Raw genomic sequence first — 21,280 nt, 5'->3', positions numbered from 1 at the left:
AATTTAGTGTCCTTTGGAATAAAATATTACGCAAAAGTCCGCGATTTGTATTGTTTTAAAAGATCTTCTGACGGGCTCTAATCGATTTTGAGGTTTAATGCATTTCGGCATTGTCTCTGCCTTGCTTTTTGTGTTTGTACCTTATGAAGGGAGAATCAATCGCTAAACGTATCTGTCAGGTCTTTTTCACGTTCCCTCCAGAAATCACGTAGCAGATATGAAAGGTAAATCTCATCTGCCAATTCTTAGCTTCGTTTTTATATTCCGTCTAGCGCTCCAATATGTTGTGAAGAGTGGATGTTCAGTCGCTTTTTGAGACGCACTAGAAGTATCTATTAATTTCAAACCTGGACGGTTTATCGTATAGCGATCTCTGCTAGCAAGCTGCGTTTAGTAAATGTGCACACGGGAGGGATGCTAGCGACTGCAAACATGCTGGCATGCTACTAATCTGACAGTTTGGGGTTTCGTGCGCGTGTGATGTGTAATTAGCAAATTTCTCCTTCGGTACTTTAAGTGTTAGCAATCAGGACCTTTATTTGCAAATGAGCTGGAGTGGCAAACTCTTCTGCTTTGCAGCATTTACTAAGCTTCAGCTCAAGAGAACCCTAAATTATATTTTTATTTCTAAGAAAAAAAAAAAAGCGCAAAGCTTTTAATCGCTTGGAATCTTTAATCTACTCCCCGATTACTAATTCTTAAAGTAACTGTCACAGGCACGTCCGCCGCTAAGGAGAAGTCATACCGCAAAGAACATTTCACGACATTTATTCAAAGCATCAACGCGACCAACTTTATTGCACATAGCGAAGAATTTGTGACTTTGTGCTTGGCTCGCTCGGTCTGGCATTTCTACGGGTGCTCCCCTTGCCGCTTCCTAGGAGGAAGCTGATGCGGGAATCATTTTCTGCCTATTCGTAAAACAGGACTAGGGCTGTCTTGGGGCGCCTCGCTGAAAAACTGCAGGTGACAGGTCGTCCCGAAGAAGCTTTTCCTCTTCTCGGCCGCAGCCGCCCGGCCGACGGCTGAGGGGCGGCCGCTTTCTGGCTGTTCGGGCCGAAGAGGAGCTAGTTTCCTCCGGGCTGTTCTCCATTCTCCGGGTAGTTTCCCGGCCAGGCGGCGGGCGCCGGGCGGGACACCCGTGGCTTCCCCCGGCCGCGGCGAGTCCGGCGGCGGCACAGGGCGCCCGGTCCCGGCGCCTCCCGAGTCGCCCCCGAGGAGCGCAGCCGCCGGCTGCTGCCGCCGTCCCCGCCCGGCGTCCCGGGCTGCCGCCTCCCTCCCCCGCGGGGCGGCGGCGTGCGCGGCCGCTCGGCTGCGGGCTCCCAGGGGCCGGTTTCCCCCTGCCTCCCCCGAGCAGGCACTTACAGGGGTCCGCGCTGGGTCCGAGGGGACAGGCGGGCGCCTCCCCGCCGCCGCCGTCCCCCGTTGCTCTTCCCGGCGGCTGCCCCCGGGTGCGCGGGGAACCTGCCGCGGCGGGGGCGGGGGACGCGGGCGGGGGCCGGCTCAATCCCCCCTTCCGCGGGCTGCAGGCGCGCCGAGCAGTCGGCTCCGCGCCACCGCCGCGGGCCCCGTCGGCGGGCGGGGAGGGGGAGGCACCTCGCCCGCCCGGCACATCCCACCCCACTGCCCCCGCGGATGGGGCCCGGGACGACCCCTCCGCCCCCCCCCCCCCGCCCCTGGGGGCCGGGGGCGATGCCGGTCGCGCCCTGCCCTCAGACACTGGCGCGGCGTTGGCCGGAGCAAGGCACGGGTGTGCGGAGGAAGGAGAAGCGGCGAAGTTGGGTCCAACTCCGGCGGGCGGGTCCCGGGGACAGCCTGGGGCGGGGGAAGGCCCGCGGCGGTGCTGGCCCTGGTCCCCGCCCCGGCGCGGCGGCGTGCCCGGCGGCGGCCGCTCAGTGCCGGAGCCGGCCGGAGCGAAACCTCCGGCCCTGCCTCGTCGGTGGCGGCTTCTTTGCGATTTAAATAAGAAAGAGCTCCTTCCCCGCGAGGTTACATACCAGCGCCGTGTAAAAACGAAAGTTAAAGCGGGCGGACAAAAGGTTGTCCCTTCCTCCCGTCTCCGCCAAGGGAACAGCCCTTTCCTGCGGAGGGGGCACCCCGGCCCCCGTTCAACTTCTCATCGCTTCAGCTGCACCAGAGCCACACGTTAAAGATGGAAATGTTTCGGGCGAGGTTTTGTTTATTTTTGCCCTGTGGGTTTTAGCTCAGTAAATCCAGTTTCTAAAAGCAAAAGGCGATAGGTCGGACCATTAAGCTGTCAATAGTCTTAATTTTCATAATGTGGCACAATTAAATAAAAATTACGTCTTATATCCTAAATCAGATCTTTGAGTATATAATGCTAAGATTAACCTATGATATCAAGTACTGCAGGTTATCCATATTTATTGTGTCTTGGTGGGTATGGGAAATATTAGCTTTAGCCTTGGCTGGGCGATGTTTAGCACTAAAGGTTTCTACTGACTTCACTACATCGTTTCATTTCACACATACACAATAAACATTTGATAGTTTGAAAATTTGTGGATTGGGGCATCGCTGACACCAGTCAACCACTGAAATGTTACTGCTAAGGTGACCCAGTCGTTTAACACGACAAGGAGTCGGTGTTTTGGTTTAGATTCCGAAAATTATTATCTGTCTGACTATATATGATATAAAATATGAATATTTCTGAAGCTTCTGACCACTTACTGCAGTTAGGTTTTCTCCGTAGTTATTAATGTGTCCTTCATAAACCATAAAAGGAAGGAACACCTTTTCATCACTGAGTTTTATTTTTATATGTATTGAGTTGTTCTGGAAAATTAAGATTAAAATCACCTCATTAAAATGATGATTGATCATTTGTCATGATAATGGTACCATATGATATTGGTGACTTTTACCAAATTAATGTTTTCTAGATATTTTCCCGTAATTAGGGGGTACTGTAACAGCATTTGTTGAACTCTGCTTGTTATTTCAAATCTTTCAAACTACAGTGCCTTGTCACATAGTGCGCGCGTTAGCCGAAAAGCCAAGATGCAGTTGAAAATCTTTGACTGCAGGTACTCGCCCATGCCCTTAAAATGTAATTTAAAACAATAATAAAAAAAAAGGGTTGCCACATATAAATTTCACCCATAATTTCTTTTCATATGGTGGAAAGTGTGAGTTAAAATGCACATGCAGATGCATATACACACAAAGTGCTTGCATTGATATCACTTTATATTTCTTATTATATAGTGATAGTTCTCCCACATACAACTGCTCATGAATTTTAAAGTTTTATTTTTTAATATCTGCCTATTGCGCTAGGGACCTAGGAAAAAAAATGAAGCTGAGTTGATTAAATTATTTATCTCTACTGCTGAACTGAGTTTGAAGGCTCATTGAATGTATCTGATTTCTTGGGCTCCTCTTTCTCCCCTTCCCCCTTCAATTCATCCTGGTTATTTCATCCATATCATCCTGCCAGCAACAATAAATTTACTTTTTTTCAAGTACGAAAACTAAAGACAGATATTTGAGCTGAGTTTGCTTTAAGTGTCACATTATATAAAATAGGCAGCATATTTTTTTTTATAATAGAAGTTGATGGTACCTGCAATTTTCTGTATTCTTATTTTGTAGTTTACTTTTTGCCTCCACTTTCAAATTTAGGAACAAATGAAAAGTTAAGTTTAAATGTAAGGTGCTATACTGTTTGCAAAAGTGTGATATTAATGAACTTATACACTTCATTACTTAGATTTTTGGGTGTACATTTCTGTGTAATTAGTTACACAAACATCTTTTTTCTGTTATCTACAGTTTTCTGCAAATATTTTTTACTTTTTAAAAAAATGTCATCTGGCTCCTTTTTACAGTATACAATTAGCATTCATTAGTGCTAAACTTAACATGTGTATCTATTCTCTTCCCATTAAAAATAATAAAGAAAAAAACAACCATGAAAAGAGTTTGCGTTACGTTGGACTTGGTCACCCTAGCTCTTATGGATGAACTGTTAATGCTTTAAATTCCTCTAATCTGCAATCTGTTAAGGGAAAAAAACCAGTAATTGATTTGTTTTCTTTAAAATGTTGTGTCTCAAAAATAAACATGGAGCTTGCACAACTGTAATGTTAGCTAGAACTGCAGAAACATTCAAGCAGGGAAAAAATGCATTGAATTATTCATTTGGTTCCCTTCTCCATCAGCTTCTCCAAAGCCAGACATTCCTTAAAGTACAGCGTTTTATTTAAGCAGTCCAACACTGTGTGTCTTTTTTTTTTTTTTTTTTTTTTTTAAAGATCTCCAGCTTGGAGAATGCTCTTTTCTGCTGAACTGTGAGAGGAGTGTGGAATCAGTGGGGATTAGCGCCTTTTAATCTACTACATCTGCAGTGGGTCATCCAACACTGCAGAACTCTCATTACTCTCTCATGCTGTATATGATTAAATGACTGAAAATATTCAACGTTGACCTTGAAAATAAAGCTGTATGTGTTGGATGAGCAGCTTCCAAAGACTTCATGTCTAAACTACCTTTCCCCTTGGTAACTTCTAGCCCTGGAATACGTTGTCTGAGAGAGGACTAGACGGTTAGAAAATGTAAGTCGAAACTGAAATGTGGGAGCATTTGAAACACGTCATTATATAAGTTATGGCATCACTCAGCTTGTTGATGCTATGTTTTATGAGTAACCCAACGTCTTATTCGCCCAGTTGAAATGGGAGAGTAGTATGTCTTGAACATACTTATTTTTGTGACTGGTGTTTTTCTGTAAGCTGGTTTATACTGACTAGAAAACTAAACTACATCATCTTGTAGGTAGCCGCTAGAGCTGTTGAAATCAGCAGGAAACATGTTGCTTAACATCCCTGAACACTAGCCTATATAAAGCTAGAAGTAAGCACCATCTTTTCATATACATTTTATCATGTTATGTGTTTATTGCGAGTTTTCATGCTGCCCCTACTTCGGGCATGTTAAGTCCCTCTAACTCAAAACGCAACTTGTCCTCTCCTGTTACAATAGCATGGGTATGGTAAATCACCTGTGTAACTCACTCTATCTCAATTTAGCTATAAAAAGACATGCCTAACATATTTCAATGCAGACTTGTATTTTTTAATGTAGTGTATAGCTCTCCGATATTTTCTTTCCAAATAACGGTGAAGGGAGGAGTTGAGTGAGTTGGTCGCGAGTGATTAATACGTTTCATTGAACCTTATGAAGGCCCTGATCCTGCCAATGCACACATGGTTACCGAGACAGTCAGCTGGTTCTGGTGAGGTCACGGGTTTCTTTAGGCTCACAGTTATGTGCACGGGCAGTTATTTGCAGGATCAGGACCAAAGCAGGATAACACTTGGAGGTTAACATTTGAATAGGATGAAATGTGGTGTGCCTTTAAAATATCTAATGCATCAGATACATGGTTGGTGAGGAAATATATTTTTGGCCCAAATATCTACTCTTCTGTCAAGCAGAACTTCCCTATTAATTTCATTGTGTTTTAGCCAGAGTGTTGAATTAGCTTCTTGAGAAAGGACAGTGCTGTTTTGTCCATATTTAAACAAGATGCTCCCACAAAAATGCCTTCCCTAATCTGCTTTAAAGCCTTTATGGGGAGGGTGAGGTTATTCAGAGAACTGAGTGAAGGATTATGCTTTCAAAATCTCTATTAAAACTGTATTTTTCATGTACTTTTGCATATTCAGGACTATTTCTCTAACTCCCAAAAGGTTCAGAATCTTTCAACAGTCTTAAATATGAGCAACCTACTTATTCATTGTTCCTAAAAATATCCTAAATATAACTGTAATGTAAACATGTCAACCAACTTCTTATTTAAGGAAGAAGGGGAGAGATCTGTTCAGGAAAAACTTGATACTTAGATCTTTTGGCCTTTAAAATAGATTGATTTTCCCACCAATGCTCTGAACTTTTTTTTTTTTTTTTAATTGGTGGAACATTGTCATTGTAGAGTGTAATATTTTATCTGGGGGAGAACTGAATGTCTTATTAAGAGCAGCAAATCACTGTAGTTGTCCTCGTATTTGGGTTTGAAAAATTAACCTAGATCACCTACTGTCTTTCCTACTTTTCCCTACCATTTTTTCAGCCCAGCTCTAGGACAGAATATACAGAACTGGATCCTTTGCAGCATAGTGCCTGTGTCATTGAAATGAGAAAGACTACAGAAATAACACGTAGTCTTGTAATTTCATAAATCTCCAGTACAGTTGTTGAAAGAGAAATATTAGCTGCTTATGGAAATATCTGTTTATCTTAACGGAATATTACTATCGATTTTTCTTAATAGTAGAAATAGATCTTGCCTTTTGGGCATGTTATCGTTTATAATACATTAGTGCCATTGAAAAGAAGAAAAAAAATTGCAGTGTATCTGTTAGGGTAGTGACAATTTTTTTCTCTTAAGTCTTCTTAGTTTTAGATGAGGCAAAGGAGATATCTTTATTATTTCACATTTCTGGATCATCTTTATTTACAGTTTCAGTTGATATAGAATAATTATTTTGTAAAATTAAAGTGCACTTCCAGGAAAAAAATAGATTTTTTTTTCTTTTTTTGGTCAAAGCTGGTTTTAATGGGGTGGATTTACTTAAGTTGTGTGATGTACTCAAAATACATGTCAAAAATGGACTCTAAATATATTCTTTACTACTTTTTATTTGGTCATTAGAGTGGTAATTTTAAAGTTATGCAGTGTGTACAGGCCTACTAAGAGAGAGATTTCTGTGATTGACATGTTTCTGTCTTACTTTCAGTGGATGTTTTACCATCTCTATTTCTTGCTTTCCTCTGCAAATTATTTCCAGGAATGAAGTGGCTAATTTTGGCTTCAATTTTTTAAAATAACCTTATCAAAAGGAACAATAACAAGTGCAGAACTCTTACTAGCCCTCTGAAGCACAGAAGAGTGTATGACATATGCTAGTTTGTGCCATAATGCTTGCAATTTTCAGCTGCACTTCAAGACTTTGCTTCTTTAAATAGGTAAAAAATGACAGCAAGTATGTTGGACAACAGTTTTCTCATTATATTCTGTGAGTACATTCATTATGTGTTATTAGTCCTTAATTGTAAAGATGAAATAATATAACCATTTATCTTAGCAAGCCCATTATTTATAATCTGTACCTTACAAAATTATGTGGATCTGCATGGATATTTTCTTCTACACGTACGATTCAGATTTTTGACATAGAGGACGAGAAAAAACTTTTCAGGTTAAATTTATAACTAACCTAATCCATTCCGGGTAGGCAAACTGCGAATCTTGATGGGATAAAAGTCCACTCTCCCTCCCTCCCCCCCAAAATTCAGTTCTTCATTTGTTTTGTTCACCACGCTGCATTAACACAGTTTTCCCTTGTGTGCATCTGCCAGTGTACAATTTAGCCACGGGCATCTGTAGACCTTGTGGTGATCAGTATTGCAGGCAAAAGCCATATGTGTTTAAATAAAAAAAAAAATCTCTTTATTTCATTTGCTGTTTTAACTGGATGGATAACTTTTGTGCCTCAAGACAGAGGAAGAGAAAATACAGAAATAATTAATTGCCTCTATTCTTGAGGCAGTTTCATTTTCCCTCTCCAATATGGAATGCTTGTCAGCTTCCCTGATAAATGACTGCATGTATTTGCATAGATTTTACATTAACACAAAAATTAGTTTTATTTGCGAAAAACTAGTTTACATAATAATGCAAAATCTAGCATTATGGACTATGTTTCCAAATTTGAGAGACTGTGGAGAAATGAGAGTTTTTTCTTATTTTTTAAAACAATTCTATTTGGGTTTGTTGTGGGGATTTTTTTTCTGTTTATTTGTTTTTTTTTTCTTTTAGTGTCAAGGCATATTAGTTTTTAGCTTTGTGTTTTATTTCTATAAAAATAACCAAATCAGGGTCTTTTAATGTTTATAAACCATTTCTTCAGTCTGTCATAGATTGAATAATTGATGGTAGTATGAAAATGACTTCTTTCATAGACTTGTACACATTCCTTTTATTAAATACACGCTTAAATATGAATACATTTGCAAAATCTCATGGAACTGTTTTGAAAAAAAACAATTGCACCAAACTTAGCTGTAAAATACACTACAAGAGAATACTTTAAGTTTCTAATGCTGCTATTAAAATAGTGCTCCATCAGGTATTCTTTCAAAGCATTAATGTACCGCATTAGCTTGTATGCCAGTATAGGACCATTTTTTTCCTATATCTAATAACCTGTCTGTTTTAAGTAATTAGGCATTCCTACCTTGAAGTGACAGTACTATACCTCTAGTTAAAAACTGTGTTTTATTCACAATTTGTCATGTCCATAAAGAAAATTTACAAATCAATCAGTCTGAAATATCTTTGAAGGAAAATATACTGCCCTAATTTTGAGCCAATTGTAGTTATTTTCAAGTGGCATGGATTGGATGTTTGCTCATATAATAAACCTGGTGTCTTGTTGTCTAAAGGCGACTGCTAATTGTATATCAGCCTGTTCTCCATGCCGAAGAAAATACAGATGCATTCACTGCTGTTATTTCACGCTGTATAACAAAAAGAAAATATTGCTCCTTATGAAGCATGCTATACTTAATGGCAACTTAAGGTAAAAGAGTGCCTTTGCCACTTCTTGAATCTGGGACACCCTAGGTGCCAGCTGTCACTGCTCAGCTAATGATGACAAATGCCCCTCTCTATGCAGATTGCAGAGCTTGCAGGCTGCTATGAAAGGCAGCCAGATTACCTTTCTTCAGATAGTAACTTAACCTTTTAAACTCAAGTGTCAGAATGAAATTATTAGCTGGGATAGTTTCAATATCTGTTTCTTTAAAATAGGAAAAAAAAAAAAAAAGAAAGAAAAGAAGGCAGCAGTGACTTCAAATAATACCAGAGCAGCTCATATTCACAAATTGTTCATGCTTCTCTGATGTTTTAAAAATAGGAAATTGCTGCCACTGTGCCTGTGAGCACTATACGGAGTTTGCTGGCATTGAATGCATGAATACTGAAGCTGACCTCTCGGTTGTACTACACGGAAATGGGGCCAAGCAGGCCAAATTCTGTCCTTGCTTACATCCACGCAGTGTTACTGATGCACAGATCGGACAGATCACAGGTTAACGGATGCTATTTATAATAGACCTTTAATTGATCTTACATATTGTGGATATACTCAGCTCTCTCCATGACAGTTCATGTTACCACCCTAAGTCTAGGAACCTCAGTTAGGGTCCACTGTATCAACATAACTGGGTATTTATTTTGTGGCTATGAGCGCTTTCACAGAACTCAGTGTCGTGTGGTTGATGTTAAGTTACTAATTTAAATATATTCTTCAGTCAGAGTTTTGGAGATACTTTCTGGATTTTCATGGAAGTAGCCAACAGATGTGAGGATACTACATAGTTCCTTAACAGCACCTCGGAAACATAACGCAGGATAAGTACTGTATATGCCACCTAAAGGTTAGGGTGCTTTTTGAGTGTGTACACGTAGGTGTGTCTGTATTTTTATGTGGGTCTCTGTGTGTGTGTTTATACACTTGAATATAGAAGTAAAGAGACACATGGGCATTCGTATCGGTGTGTGTACACATGCCTAGCCTACACACGTAACATCCAAACACTATGCATTTCCATGTTTATGTCAAAATACTGACGTATACGAGCATGCTTAACCTGCACACTATATTTGCCATTAAATCAGTCTGTACAGTGAACTGTATAGGAATATCATTTTTCCTCTGAGTAAAACATACTTTTATTACAGTAAACGAGTACTTACCTACAATATTTTCACATGATCAAATCTCCATAGCAGTGGGCAATAATAGAAAACTACAGAAAAGATGTGGAAAGGCATTTAATGAGAAGACCAGGAACACTATGGTATATGGATTCAAAGAAGTAAATAACAAGAATAGGAGGGAAAAAATGTGCATTAGGTATGAAATTGGAATGTCCCAGATATAGAAAATAGTTATTATGATTGGCAGAAAGTACAGGAGGAAGAAAAGAATGAGCAAGTTTACAGAGCAAAGTTAAGATGAGATCAGTGGTGCGATAATTATAACGTGGTTGATTCTGTAGTAATCATTAAAGGAAAGGTAATCTGATCCATGAACATAATGTTAATTAATATTCTTTTCTCCAGAAAAGAATAGATCTGATTGCTGATACATGCACTCAAAGAGCTTCAGTCAGTACTTACCTCTTTTGGTAATATGATGTATGAAAGGGAGATGCTGGTTAAAATTATATTAGAAATGCTTCCTTTTAAAGTTGGCGGAAGACTGTTTGGTTTTGCCTGTGCATAAGTATGTTAAATTTAACATCCTGTTTTGTTCTGTTTCGCTTCGCTTTTTCTTTAAGTCATTATGTTCAAAGTATTTAAAACTATACATGTTTCATTATTTCGAGCAAGTGTAGCACAATCTGGGAAATAAAAAAGACAAAGATCTAGTGTTTCATACTCAGCTTTCTCAGCTTGTTGGTTGAATAGGCATCAAATGAAGTCCAATGCCTCTACAAAAGAAATGTTCCTTGTTTGGATTTGCCCCATCTGTGTCATCTGGTGGCTTATGCAATAGGAGGTGTTATCACATGAATCCAAATGCACAAGCCAGTTGTTTTATGGACTCTTTCTGTGCTTGGAGGAGTTTATAAGTTGCCCACTCCATTGTGTGTCACTCCCAGATGACACGTGTGCATTCTGCTGAGCATATTTTGGGGGTAATTATAACTAATGAAGCCTGGTACACAGCTTGTTCGCAGAGTGATTTATTCTGCTCCTGTCTGATTCCTGAGAGTTCTGTAAAATGGTTATATTGTGCCTTCCACTTTGGACATGTATGGGAGCATGTGGTATTGAGTCCATCTGAGAAAATTTGCTATTCAGTGTTCCACAGACTAATTACTAAGATATTGGCTGGGTACATCTGTTTAAAAATATAGGGATGAACTGAAATTATAAATGGGATCTGTAACTTCAGGGATATTGACTTTAGTATGGCTCTTGTTTAGTCGTTTACTCTTCCCAGACTCGCAGTAACCCACTTAGATGCATTGCTGTTAAAAGGCTTGGAGTTCCTCTCAACCCCATAAGTTAAGCTTACGTTCCCTTTATACCTTTTAGCAAAGCAGATTTTATTATGCAATTTGAGCTCTGATAACTGGTGACAGTTTGTGGAAAGATGGTTTTAAAAGTTGGGAAGGAAATACCTTATAGCTTTGCAGATTTCAGAAAGCAACAGAAAAATCATTACTGAAGCCTGGGTGTCAACCTTTATTTAACCTTAGATGTACCATTCTCACCCTAATTTATCTTGACTTACGAGTCTCTCAGGCAAGTAAATGCACTGACATTAGTGGGACTCATCCTCTACACAAGAAGTACTCATACATTTGTTTGCCAGGCTGGTTTTAAAAATCTTTTTTTCAAGACGCTGACATACCTCTGAAGTAATGGGGCGCACAGAAGCTGCAGGGTTTGTCACTTCATCTACCAGATTCACAGATATCCAAGCAGGCTGGATGTTTTTACAAGTATCTCAGCATCAGTGTTCGGTAATAATAGTCTTCAATTATATCTGTCTTCAGTTATATCAGCTTCTCCCATCTTCACCCTCTCACTCTGTATCCAGATTTGAAAGACTTGCATCTTCTTTTTTTTCAGTACTTAGACAAAATTTTCCTTCACAGAAAACAGAGAGGTTAAAAGTTATAGTTCTGCTTGAAGGAACGGGAGAAGAGATATAAATACTTATTTTGGTACACGTTTCGTAAAAAGCATTTTGTAAGGTTGGAAAACAACCGCTTAGAAAATACAGTTCACATCCTTCCTACTAGATGCATGAGCAGAAAAATAGTTTAACTGAGAATGAATTATTGTTTTCATCTGTTTTTGTGAAAACCTGGAGTGTGCTCAAGACATTAGTAGCATGATGGGTGAGACGATACCGCTAGTTCTCAGAAGTGAATTGTATAAGATGACATTCCTCAGCTAGCATGTTAAGCAGGAGCACGTGGTCACCGGCAGACCCAAAACTTGCCTGTGCCCTATCCTGTCCCGGTAGTGAAGTTTATAGTATCAACAGCATTTTTCAAAACCAGTACTTTCACTGGGAAAGAAAAGGAAACAACTCAAAAATTCAACGTAATTTTTATCTTCATAACCATGAAGATAGAAGTGGAAAGAAGGTCTGCCAGTGACTTCATCCTTTTTTCCTGAATTTGCGCGGAGCATGTTCTCCTGGGAAGAGTTTACAGTGTTATATACCCAAGAGAACCATCAGAAGGTAAGGGCATTGGAGAAAAGCTGTTTGTATATAATGGGTGGGAATATACCTGTATAAAATCTGTGTGGAGAAACATACAGTTTGAAAACTGACTGATTGCTGCGAACAACTGTATCACAATGTAGCAGTTACGCTTAAGTTGTTTTAAATAAACAGAATTTGATTTTGGACTGTGGCAGTAAGGATGTTTAGCTTTATGCTTTGTTCTGGATTTCCTCCGTACATAAAAGCATGTTCTGAGGACAATTTTTACACAATGATTTATGGCGATATGAAATCTGACCTGGGTTTGGATTCGCTGACAATAAAATTGTGATAGATTTTGACTTTTGGGATAACATACATATTACCTGCTTACCGTGCCAGATATTACAAGAGGTTTGCTAAATTGACAGCACATACTTATCACTGAAATCCCTAGATAGGATACATCTCACAGACGAAAACCAGAATTTTGCACATTTTGTAAGGTTTTCTAAGTTTTTGTTTGTTTCGTGTTAAAGGACCGTGACAAAATATGATGACTGGTATATTAGAAAATGCCTAAAAACGAGCAGTTGTTTTCCTTGGAGGAAGCTTGTCACATGTTTAAAGAATAGTTAGCTGGAGTTATTTTTTTTGTGCTATTAAAATATTGCAGTTGTCAGGTGTAGTTTTGTTTGCTGAGTAATCTGCTCATGTTTAGTCAGAGTACATCTGTTCTATATAATTTTAAACATTTCATAAAATATTTAAGATTAACGGTCCAAATCAAGCACTAGCTAAAATGATGACACTAATTACATCAGATGTAGTTGGGTCAGTGAAGCTTACGTGTCATTCTTTTGCGCTGACCAAACTTTCTTTGCATGAACTCATGTCTCATGTTAGTCAGCCTCTGCAAGAGTTTGCATCAGAGCAGAGCGTAGCCTTCTGCGAGCTGTAGTTTCACCCTCTGTGCTACTTTCCTTTCTTCTGTAAACTGCATCCATTTTATTCATTTCCATTCCTTTGCTACTTCACATTAATTTTGTGACAGGAATGACTACTTAAGTCACCTTGAACCTAGAAACTTATTTATGCTATGTCACACTAGGGCTAGTGCGTAGGATTTGCTTGTCAGTTACGAGAAGGCAAAAATAATTTTTCCTATTTGTATCTAGAAAAAGAGTAGTAAAACGATACTTATAACCTGCAACGATAACCATTTAGCAGAAATTGGAACCAAGAAGCTGAGTTGCGTTTTGGGTGGCAAATTCTTATTTGTCAAGCTCACTAGTGTTAGCAGCAGGCTTTCCTTTCTGCTGGTAAGCCATGCCCTTCCATTTTCCCTGGTTGTCTCCCAGATTTGTGAGGCCAGGCTGCCCAGTTGGACCGTCTGTTTTCTAGAAATTCTGAAGAAGTGTTGACGGAAAAGTGTTTGCCATATTCCATATGTGCCCATCAGTCACACAGTGGACATGTTGAGCTGCTTGTAAAGCAAATGCTGGCATGTTTGAGTTTAGTGAGTGCGTAAGGAATTTGAACTCCAACCTCACACTGACCCTGTGGTACTGTGTGTGATGATCAGTTGTGCAGGCAAAATGATAGTGATTCAATTAAACCCCCAATTTTTACATCAATTCAGTTAAGTTTATACAGCTTTGTGGAATGGGAGAAATAATTCACAAACAAGACAATCAAAAGATGTCATAGAATCATAGAATGGTTTGGGTTGGAAGGGACCTCAAAGATCATCTAATTCCAACCCCCCTGCTGCGGGCAGGGACACCCTCCACTAGACCAGGCTGCCCAAAGCCCCATCCAACCTGGCCTTGAACACTTCCAGGGAGCCAGGGGCATCCACAGCTTCTCTGGGTAACCTGTTCCAGTACCTCACCACCCTCATAGGGAAGAATTTCTTCCTCATACCTAATCTAAATCTACCCTCTTTCAGTTTAATGTACAATTTCTTATGCTGTACTTGGGTTAGTAAAAAAACAAAGCAAAACTGTATGGATTGAAAATCAGGGCAAAAAGATCAAAGAGAATTAATTTTAAATGGAAGACACTAAGACTCTTCAGGAAAAAATAATTTGAAAACCTTTAGTAAAATTTGTTTCATTGAAAGGAAGAGACTAAAAAGCCAATATAAAGAACCAAAGGGGGAAATCAGAGGACAAATCATGAAGGAAAAAGTACTTCTTGCTTAAAGAAGTTTGAATTAAAGTGGAAATACATAGGATTTTTTTTTTTTCCATATAAAGAGAAAGACCACACTAAGCAGAAATCCCAACTTTAAGAAATCTCTGCCAGCGCACCTAAGCACGGTTGGCCTGTGTGGTGACTGATGTGAATCACACCGGAGAGTGCCAACATTTCCCAGGCTTACTCTGGGCTGTGCTTGAGCTGAGCCAGCCTCAATGTAGTTGCTGCTTTTGTGGGCAGAAGTCATTGCTTTGTGAAAGTGAATTAGGTAACTCTCCAAGTGTTGCTCTCCAGAGCCCCAGACCATGAAAACAGCCACCTTTTCAGCATCCTTCACTGACTTAGGGGTTAACCTGTCCAGAGGGTTACACAATCTGTACAGTAAGGGAAAGCTTTATGAGGATGGGAAACAGGATATGTTTGAGAAGAAGGAGACAACAGAGAGATTCCAGAAGTTGAGAGGAAATGCGTATAATGAAGATCATGGCACATCTTCAAAAGTGTAGATAATCATGTTGACATCTCAGCCGGTATTTCTTTACTTTCTAAATTCAGTCCTAATGAGTAGGACTGAATGAGACCTTTTTGGATGCACAAACTGCTGAACTTGCTTGTATCGCGTGGTACTGTATGTTCTTAAATTAACATTCCTAAACATGGGACTTATGAGACCTTCATTCACAAGCCTACATTATTTGTTATTGGTCTTGTTTAATATTTATAGAGTGATACACATTTCCATGTTGCCTTAGAGAAATAAAAAATATGTGATTCTGGCCTCATTTTACAGTCTAATTTTGGCAAATGCAAGAAAGTGTGAAAAAAACAGAAAGAAGAGGTAGTGGAAAAGGTAAGAAGGTCATAATAAATAACGCTTGCTACTGTTTTATGTAGGAAGCTTGTATATCTGTGGGGTTTTTTTTTGTTGTTTTTTTTTTTAAAGCCAGTATAAAATGGAATTTCTAAAAGGACAGTGATGTAGGGAAGTTCTGAGGGTTAGGACTGGGAGAAGCAACAGTTCAAAGGCAAGGGTAGAAGGTATGAGAATTAGATTTCCATTTGATGTGAGTTTGTTCAGATTGGTTGAGGCTGTTGAGAATTTGATCAGAGGTGTTTGAACAAGCTGCAGTGGCTAGTACAGGTAGGAATATTTCACCATCCTTGCTCCCAGGTGGATGAGCTGAAGACCAAATGGTAGGTACGCTGCCTGTTGCTGCCTGCTAAGTAAGCTGAGCCAAACAGTAGTGGTGTTGTCAAGGTTTCCCATAAATGTGCAGTTCAGTGCCTGAACACAAAACATTCAGCTGCAAAATTTATGTGTGCATAAGAACGTAGGCTCAATTTCCTGCCCAAGAAAACCCAACAAAAAAATCTTGGCAATCCTGGACAGGATGACATTGGTGTAACACAATAATATGTTATTTTTTAGACCTGGCTGCAGTAATGCATCACGTCACCTTATTGCAATATCAGGCCTGTAAAGTTACTTTCTTGCTCCTTTTGATGTACCCGGTGCTAACACGGCTCTTCAGCTTTGAGAGCTGGGACGCTATGTATCTGAGTCTTCTTTTTGTGTATCTTTATAGACTCATTTGTAAAAAATGCCATTTTACCCAAATACTACTGTTCTAGTGTTGTGTTTCATTGATACTCGGTGATACATCAGGAAGTTTACTCATATTTCGTCAAATGTTAAATGAAAGAATGATTCATCCTTTTAGTCATATAGGCTGCAAAAGTGTTCAGACCACTTCATAAATGTTAGGGTGATATCCTGTCTGTTAACATGGAGGCACAGAATCAATTATGGATACTTCTGGATCGGTTAAAAAAAGTCTTCTTAAGTATGAATTTGTGCCTTTAACAGCAAAAAGTATAATCTTCAAGTGGAAGGTCTAAATATCTAATTATAATAATCAGACATAAGTCCCCACAAAGATTGATGTATAAAATATCTCTATGAGTGGATGAAATTCTGGCATAAAAGCTGACCGGTTTTATGGCTTTTGTGTGACCTTCATGGTAATGATGTGTTGCGTGTGGGAGGCGGTCAGTTTTGCACAACCACAATTTGTTTTGTTTGGGGTCTTCTGCTTAGCTGACTGGTACTAAAAATATGCAAACTCTTTATATACGTGAAGCAAATAAGTTGCAGTGGCCATAATTCCTGTTATTAAAATTAATGTTCATCATTAGGCGGTCATTAAACTGGCTAAAAAGACACACAAAGAAAAGAGTTTTCTGATAAGAAAGCAGCTTTGTCTCAAATAAGGGAAACTGGATGTAATGCTCTGCACAGTACATTTTACAGAAGCACACGGGATCTGTTTACCTGGTTGAAATTCAAATTGTTTTATTATGGTGTCAATTCTTTGGTTTTGGCAGCACTTCTAAAGTGTCTATACACAAAAGGACTACCACAGTGAATGAATGCTAGTGTTGACACCACCTAACAAGCAGGGATTATGTGTTTACAGAAGAAGTAATATGATAGGTCAAGTATAAGAGGCACTTCTCAAGAGCACTTCACCACATAATGAGTGACTGACTAGAAAGTGCGGAGCTGCCACTCTTTGGCTTCGTTTCGGTGTTGATGCCTGCCTCTCTCCTCCAAAGCCCTCTTGATCATGTTCAGCTGCTCTGTTCTCATGTGGTGAATAATAGTAGAGTAAAGCTGCTTTTCTGTCTCATTTTTCTTGCTAATTTACACATTCAAGCCATTTTTTGTTTGCTATCCTTATTTGCTATTCCCTTTTGTCAAGGCACTGTTCTCTTTTTTGCCTCAGGCCTAGGAACTAATTTGAGCTTCTATAATTACTTCATGTTTTACACCTGTCTGCATATCATGCACCCCTTGTCTCTGTACTTAAGCTGTATATTTCCTTGGAAGAAAAAAAAAAAAAGGCTAGTTTTCATATACAAGGAATCCCCAACTTTCTCCTCTCAGTCTTCCTACAGGAGAAACACAATTAAACTGTTGAGATGTTCTCAGCAATGCAGCTGACCTTTTGGGTTCATGAAGGACAAATGAATGCTGTCTGTTCAGACAGTTTGTGTTAAGACATTGTTGAGCAAAGAGCCCTGAGCTTTGTTCCTCTTGAATGAAGCAATGGTTGTAGTCATTTTAAAATCATTAAGAGCCTGAATGCACGGTATCATTCTACAGTGTTTGCTCTACAGCTGCTCTTCTGCTTTAATAGCAGCTTATTAAATTTGGGTCAAGCGCACTCTGAAGAGTATCACAATGAAGAAACTGTTCAAAAAGTTACCTGTTTAAAAAAAAGGCAATTGATTAGATTTTTAACTTAAGTGACAGCTGCAATTCATTGCCTGTTCTTTGTGGTGTCCTGCAGCCAGAGTGGAAGCCTTTTGTAATTTGGTCTTCATTTTGTAAAAGCTTTCTTGAATAATCCAGGGTTGCTTTCCACTCTGAGACCGCCTCAATCCAATTAGGAGTTTAACAAGGGTCAAATTAAGGAGACTTTACACTTCATGTTTGCATCATTAGCCATAAGACTGTTTTGTGTGTGCACGACTGTGTGTCGAGGGAGGAGGGGAGGCTGCAAGATGGGGCAGACACAAAGCTGTCATCCACCATGTGGTGCATCCCGTCGCTGAATGGAGGCACAGCAGGCTAGGAACAACATTTCCAGTTGTCTTTTGGGGCTGTCGTCATGTGGATTTCAGCTGGTACATAGTTGTTTGGAGGTTACAGGTGCTAGCTAGAGCCGAGGAAGAAGAGCGCGCTCTGCGCCTAGTCTTTTCTCTCCTGGTAGCCTATTGTTATCGGACAAATGACTGGGAAGAGATGAAGTTAGAAATCTCTTGAGCATTCATTATTTTTGATGAGATGACAACTACCCCAGTTCCTTGTTCTCACTACTCATGCTGTTTCCTGTTATTTTTTGAAAACATAATTTTTTCTGTGTGTTAAGGGTATTGTACACTATAAACTTTTTTTACGCAAGTAGTTTGTTAGCAGGCTTTCCATAATCAGATGTGTGGGCGGAAGACACCAAACATGCAGTTGTATTTTCTACAATAACAAGTAATCTTCTAAAAACGGTGCCAGTTTTACTTAAGCAATTTTTTACTATGACTACATTTTCCTAATGAATTATTTATAGAAATTGTTGAAAATTAAAGAGAAAACCATAAGACCCTCTTTTCTATGTAAGATTGTTCTTAATGACGAGAAAAATTCTCCTGCTAATCAGTGTTTAGATGTGTGGGATATTGCTGGAGAACTGTTGTAGTGTCTCTTTAGCAAATGCTTTGTGCTGCTACATACAAAGTAACGATTTATCTAAAAATAACACTTTCATTGTTCCTCCCCCCCTAAACCCATTAATAGGTACTTTAGTATCATGTGAGTTTTCATAGTTTAATCCCTTTTCAAAAGCTTTTCAGAATAAAAGCTCTAAATGGTCCTCAGTATTAATTTGATGTGACTTCTGTACAATATGGTTTGAAACTCTCAGAAGCACATTTTTACAGCTTACCCTTTTTCACTGGATCAGTGTGTGGAAAATACCAGCTAAATGTTTCATGGAGCCTCTGCTGTAAGCCTTTTTTGTTGTCTTGCAGATGCTATAGCTTTCTAGTGATTTTTATTTAGTACCATCATTATTAGATAATACTTAAGCCAGATCAAAAACTCTACATATATTATTGTTCATTGAAATTAAATTTTAGGAAATGCTGCTTAAAACATAATTTTTAAAAAAAAGTTTTGACCTGTGTCTTGAATCTCATTTGATGAGAATTTAGCTTCAACAGTAAACTGTGCATAATAAATGGTGATTGAGTTTAATGTAGTCTGTGTTTGTAGTCAATCAGATCTTTGTTTACATTTAGACAGGAATAGCTGGCTTTAGGGCTTTGGACATCCATAAATAATTACATTTTTCAGCTTTCAGTGAAATATTAATATGATCTCTCTGATGGAAGTAACAAGAAATAATTTAAAACTTGTTCTGTCAACTTCTTTATCAAAGCGGGAACGTATTTTCTGTTTGGATCACAGCATGCACGGTGACTGGTGAAATAAAAATCTTGACTATCCAATTCTTTTCATAATGTATGTCTCCTGTGATGATTTTTTTCCCTTAAAAGCACTGCCTAACTCTGGAACAAGAGTTACAATGGTAACAAATGGTATGGGGGGGGGTGTACTTTGTTTTGTTTTGTTTTTTCCTTAGTTACCCCAATTTTAAAGCTTTTGCATAAATTAGTATCACAAATGAAGTTAATGCAAATTGTATGATATAAGGCTGTTTGAAGATGTTCAGTCTGTTCTGAGCTCTAGATATCCAAGAGGATCAGAATAATATGAGATTCAGAATGTCATAGATTTTGGTTCTTTATTACTCACTTTCTTCAGTTCAAAGAGAACCCAGCCACTTGACTATAGAAGCATTTATTCCAGGTACTGTTTGCCATGCCTAGGAAAAATAGGGGATCAACAGATATTTTTATATTAAAGAAAGCTTCCATCAGTGACCATTGTGTGTATGTATTCAACACATAACAGTTTATATATATTTTTTTTTAACCTGGTTACCTTAAGAAAGGTACTTCATTTTATAATTTCAGCATCTTGCAGCCCGGAGTGATGCCCTTTACAAAATTTTAACAAACTGAAACGAAGAATCGTAGTGGTTATGAAGTAACTCTTGTAACATAAAATATATTTTACAGTCTGATATTTTGTGATTGATAGGCTGAAAAGTGCTTTATTGTTTCTCCAAAATGAAACTAGTGAACACTTCCCTATGCTGAGTAAAAGTCCCCTTTGCCTTCCTGCTAAATCTTTTTATTGTAGTATTTTTCACTTTATATGCTCTGCAATATAGCTGGTCTGCAGGAAAAAAGAATGGATTTCACAGCTGCAATGCCAGAATTTCCAGGTTGAAGGAAAAGTGTGCTTACGATCGGTGAATATTACCAGTCATTAGTTCCTATTTATCTACCAGAAAACACAATGAAAGAAAAAAAAAATCAGTTCTGTATTCCAGTAGGGTGTTTTACAAATATACATATGGACATTTGTATGTAAATTAGATACAACCTTTGAGCTCTTGGGAAGTTATCAGAGTAGACTTTAGTGTCACAAACCTTCTGCCCTCTCCACCAGGATTTATATAGCCGTAAGAGGAAAGACAACAGCATGATTTATGCATCTGTGTAAGTTTCTGGGAGATCATCCAGTCACCATTTCGTGCCGGTGTCAAAGAGATCTGAAGGTGTGAATGGTAATCAGGCTGTTCGAGTAAAGCCTAAAAATTTCTGTCAGGTTGGAATTTTAGATAAACAGATTCAGAACTTATATAGTGTCAGGAATTAAATATTTCTTCTCAATTACAGTAAGTCCGTACTACATAAATTCTCAAAAGCAATGAAGCTTTAAAGCCTGCTAATCTAAATTTCGAGATTTCCTGTCTTGGTGTGTACATTTTCACTACTATTTAGTGTACTCTAGATGTTTTCCTCATTTTAAAATTTATGTTTTCTTCTGTTTATGTATTGGTGTAAAACATAATGTCTATCCATATTAAAATACGAAGTTATTTGGATTCTTATTGTAACAAAGTCACCACAGACATTGTTTGGTTTGTTTTGTTTTTCCTTCTTACTTTCTACATACAAACCCATTTACTAAACCTAGTTTTACTGTCAAAGCAACTTCAGTATAAAATTGATTACATAGTTATCCAGAGGAGGATCAGATGCCAGCTTTCTTCCTTTTAGAAAGGCTATCTACACTTTTTGTGTATAATGAATTTAGTTCTCTTGAAAGATGCTGGATTGACAGC

General features: G+C 38.8%; 1 protein-coding gene across 7 annotated transcripts in view; it reads left to right on the top strand.

Moving 5' to 3' along the window:
• The window catches only part of NBEA (neurobeachin), a 517,855-nt gene that overhangs the window by 360,876 nt on the left and 135,699 nt on the right, over window positions 1-21,280 (top strand). The gene's annotated exons all lie outside the window — the stretch shown is intronic.

This window comes from Grus americana, chromosome 1 (assembly GCF_028858705.1).
Source record: "Grus americana isolate bGruAme1 chromosome 1, bGruAme1.mat, whole genome shotgun sequence".
In the NCBI taxonomy this organism is placed as follows: Eukaryota; Metazoa; Chordata; class Aves; order Gruiformes; family Gruidae; genus Grus; species Grus americana.
This window is presented reverse-complemented; position numbering and strand designations above follow the sequence as displayed.